This window comes from Eschrichtius robustus, chromosome 9, assembly GCF_028021215.1.
Source record: "Eschrichtius robustus isolate mEscRob2 chromosome 9, mEscRob2.pri, whole genome shotgun sequence".
Lineage (NCBI taxonomy): Eukaryota > Metazoa > Chordata > Mammalia > Artiodactyla > Eschrichtiidae > Eschrichtius > Eschrichtius robustus.
In genome coordinates, this window is record NC_090832.1 from 29,221,200 (window position 1) to 29,226,190 (window position 4,991).

Below are 4,991 nucleotides of genomic sequence, written 5' to 3' on the forward strand. Positions count from 1 at the left end.
GAGGGGCAGTCTGGCAACCATGAGAGGCCATGTTTTCCTTTTGAATGAGAACTTGCTTCAAACATAGATAGAAAACAATGGAGTTCTAAGAAACCTGAACAACTAAGGAACTCTATCATATCCTTTCTTATTCGTGTTTACTTCCCTGATTTAGTCGATCGCATGTGCTAGAAATCATGACATAAAGGAAAGAGAAAGATAGTGATCCATTATTACCTTTCCTTTTAGTCCTTCCTTACCCATCTGTAAGTTGAAGGTAGAGAGTGTTAGTAGAATATAATGAATATTGAGAAGTGAAGTAAAAATAGTTGAGTTTGTATACTGTAGCATTTCTACTCTTCCACAAAATATATATTCATGTATGAGCTACAAAATACAAATTATGTAATTTTGATGATTCTACATATGAGTTAAGTGCTTTTATATTTGTTTTTAAGACTGGCATGCACAACGTAAAGATGAATGGTAAAATTCATGATAAGAATTTAAAATTTTATCTTTTCTCTATTTATAATGGCATTAAATTAAAAATTAATAAAACACCATAAATCAAGAGAAAGACTGTGGAAGAAAGGAAAAAGCTTTATATCTAATATTTCTAATAGCACATTGTTTTCTGCTTTTTGAATAAGGGGTTCTGCATTTTCATTTTGTTCTGGGCCCTGCAAATTACATAGCTGGCCCTGGTTGCTCCAGAGCTGCCTCTTCTTGATTTTGCTAAGTCATTAAGAGATGGGGTTTGGGAAGAATGGAAGGGGAGGTGAGGCACTGAGGAATCCCTCAAACCTCTTCTCTCCTGAGGTCCTGTGGACTTTATTGTTTTAATGAAGGTCTTTCTTGCCTGATTCTGAAATTATTTTAACAGTAGTAGTTTCTATCAGTTTCCCAACCAAAGAGTGTTCTCAATATTCCTCATTTCTGACTTTCTAAACACACACAAACTTAAGTCATCTTTGCTTTCATTACTTCCCATAGGGCAAGTTCAAGAGGTTGTATTCAGTCATCTACCTTCAAAACCATTTCCTTTTCATTCCATTTTTAATCTCATAATTTGAGGTCACTAAAAATATGCTGTACATATCCTGCAGAGTTTGATCCTCTCCTTTCCCCTTTTTGTTTGTGTTCCAATTTCTTTCTCATTTATTCTTAGGTGCAAAGAACTGCAGTCAGGACCTAGGCCTTTGTAGGTGCTGTGTTGGTTTCTAAGGAAGAAAAAAAATGAGTCACGTTGCTAATGCTCTTTAAAGTTCTCCTAAGAGGTCATAACCAACTGACTAAGATGTCAGTAATGTTTTAACCCTGTCTTCAATTCTAGTTGCCTTTCATAACCTTAAAGTAAATTTTTTGATCTTAGCATAGCCTCAGTCTTGCCTTTTCAGTTGCTTTGATCCCAAACCTCACACTGTCTAATTCCTGGAGTCTTAGTATCAGAAAGTGCTAAGAACTAAATCGTCTATCTGATTTCTTTTATCCATATCCTAACAGAAACTTTAAAATCTCAGAACAGTCTTCATACCTGGCCCCTACAGATGTACCCTGCCCCATTTCTGCCTTACTGTCAACATTCCAGAAATACCAAGTTATGATAGTTTTTCAAATCTGCCTAGCGTATCAGGTCTCCTTACTTTTCTCATATTAGTCCTTCTATTTAGAATTTCCTTCCCTACCTTCTTCACCTAGATAATTACGTTTCAAGCCTTGAGTGTCATTTCAGGCATTACCTCCTTTAGAAGAATTTCCTGTTCCTTAGTCAGGTGAGTTAGGGTCCCAGTTAAGGCCCATGCTAACCTGGGTATCACTCCACTCAGCACATGCTATATTATACCAAAATCATCTGTTTATATGATTGCCTTCGGACCACACTGTGATGTCCTTGAGGGCAGAGATTTATCTTTTTATTTTCTAAAAGTTATAGAGTCCTGGGCACACAGCAGGTATTTAGCACATATTTTTTTGCCTGAATTAAAATGAACTGATGAATCACTATGTTGTGTACCAGGAACTAACATAGTGTTGAAGATCAATTATATTTCAAAAACAAACAAACAGACAAACTCATTTAAAAAATATCAGATTTGTGGTAACCAGAGGCAGGGGATAGGGGTAGGAGGAATCGGATGAAGGTAGTCAAAAGTTAAAAACTTCCAGTTATAAGATAAATAAGTACTAAGAATGTAATGTACAGCATGATAAATATAATGAACACTGCTGTGTGTTCTATATGAAAGTTGTTGAGAGAGTAAATCCTAACAGTTCTCATTACAAGGAAAAATATGTTTTTCTATTTCTTTAATTTTGTGTCTACATGAGATGACGGATGTTCACTAAACTTATTATGGTGATCATTTCATGATGTATGTAGGCCAAATTATTATGCTGTACACCTTAACTTATATAGTGCTGTATGTCAATTATATCTCAAAAAACTTGAAGAAATAAATAAATAAAATGAACTGAATTACATGTGCTCTAATCTACCATGTGATATCTCTTCTGGATATTATTTATGTGGTCCTAACCCAAAGAACACTGATATACGTTTAGAAATTATATGCACCAGCATTATTCTCCTAGGATTTTTAAAGCTATAAAATCTTAAAATTAGGAAGAACCCCAGAATATCCTACTCAATTCAGGAATCCCTTTTACAAAGTTTTGATCACTAGTTATCCATTTTTTTAAAATTTAATTTTATTTATTTTTTTATACAGCAGGTCCTTATTAGTCATCAATTTTATACACATCAGTGTAGTTATCTATTTTATTTTGTCATTTAATTTTATTTTATTCTTTTAACCAGGGTTGAGGGAAAAGGATGACTGAGGAAGTGATAGTTTCATGTGTGCTTTCTATCCAAAGACAACTGCTAATATAAATTCTCTTTTCCATAAACCTACTGCAGTCAGGAATGAGCTCTTCAAGTCAGATGTAGGGGAAAGGTCACCAGAAACTTTTGCTATACCTAGATTTGGGCAAATCCTTTCCCGAGAATATCCCAGAGAATACTCCACAAAATTTCCAGGTATTCAAGAGTTCTGGGGACTTCCCTGGTGGTGCAGTGGTTAAGAATCCACCTGCCAATGCAAGGGATGTGGCTTCGACCCCTGGTCCAGGAAGATCCCACATGCCATGGAGCAACTAAGCCCATGCGCCACAACTACTGGGCCTGCGTGCTACAACTACTGAAGCTCGTGCACCTAGAGCCCATGCTCTGCAGCAACAGAAGCCACCACAATGAGAAGCCCACACGCCACAACGAAGAGTAGCCCCGTTCGCCACAACTAGAGAAAACCCGCGTGCAGCAACGAAGACCCAGCACAGCCAAAAATAAATAAATAAATAAATTTATGAAAAAAAAAGAGTTCTGTTGTTAGCTCAGCTAAAGATCAGCCATTTAGAGAGCAGTTTTGGGTCCTCCTCATGGGGTTTAGCTAGAATTTTGATTTCTTGGGACTCTTTCGATTCTTTCCTTCTTGGGAAAGTTAACTGCCTGGGTTGTCATTTTCTTGTGTCCTGCCCCACTTACAAAATTGACGTCTGTTCTTTTAGACTAGAATAAGTACACTGGATTCCAAGAAATAACTTACAGGTTTTTCAAGTTTTCCAGTATCAGTATCTCCTTGTATATCTGTCACATCTACCTTCACATAAACACATAGACATATGTAGGACTTTAGCCCTCTGGTGGTGATGAAAGCCAGGCCTGATGGTCAGATTGAAGACTGATCACCTGTCCACATGTCTAGGGGACCCAATCTGATGAAGAGGGCCTGGGCCAGGAACCCCACACATGAGTTTTCCTTCATGTACTGCTTGCCAGTTCTTTATGAGATTTAAGGGTCTCTGACCCTGTTCTGTCTCTCTGCCGATTCCCACTATCGCTGAAATAGGCAATGCCTGCCTTACTTCTCCAGCTTATTTTGAGTGTCAAGGGAAAAAAAATATATGCAGAGTTAAGTGCCATGGAAGTGGAAAAGTATCATTTCCACTCTTCTATCCATACTGAGAGTTAATTGTTTAGCTTACTTTGCGTTATAAGTTGGTTAGTCTAGGTGGAGTGGAGCAGAGAAGGAAGGGCAGTGATATATGGGAGGAGGTGTCTAGAAAGAAGGAAAACTGTACTAAACAGCGTTGGCTTATTTCTCCATGTATTGATTTAGACCTCTTCTTAATCGGAGAGACTCTTTATTAATCCAGAATGTTTTTCTCTGAAAAGAAGATGAATTGTTAATAACTTAGGACAATAGGATGGAGAAACTTCTTACCTATGATTTGACACTGTGGATTACTTCCTCTTCCCCATTTTTGTCTTTTGAGAGCCACAATCACCTCACAATGAATAATGGAGAACAACATGCTACTGGGCAGGTTCTCTGAGTGTCCATAGCACTCAGACCATAATTAAGTACCACTATTTGTGGCCTGGGGCATTGTGCCCACTGCAATAACTAAAGCAACAAATACTTCCTGCTCCAAAGGTCACCAAGCATACATGTGCTGCCCAAGAGTCATCTGGGCAGCTTTATGTTCCTCCCCTGACAGAGCTAGTGCTTCATCAGTGAGCCAGGATGGCGGAGGCTTTGACTGTTTTTCTAAATTTTATTTTTAATGTTCCTTCTAGGCTCCAGACTCACTGGAGACATCCTGACACAGTATGCTTTGCCTAGCACAATGTGATGCCCTTTACCTAGTAAGAGTGAGTCTCATAAAGGTGCTGCCTTCCCCCGCAGAACAAACAGCGGAAATGCATCAGGAGAGCTCAGCTGCAGACAGAATGTACATCGTGAAGCAGGAGCCACCACGGGATTCCTTAGATGAAAGCCGATTTCAATGAACATTGTGTTTCAAAGCCTGCTTCCTCTTGCACCGTAAGAGCTGCAGAAGGAACATCCCACTTGCGTCTGCTGACACAAAAGAATGCTGTGGTTGGGAGATCTTATCGAGCCTTCCTGTGCCACAGTAACAGAGCTCCACTTGTGTCTTGTAAGAAT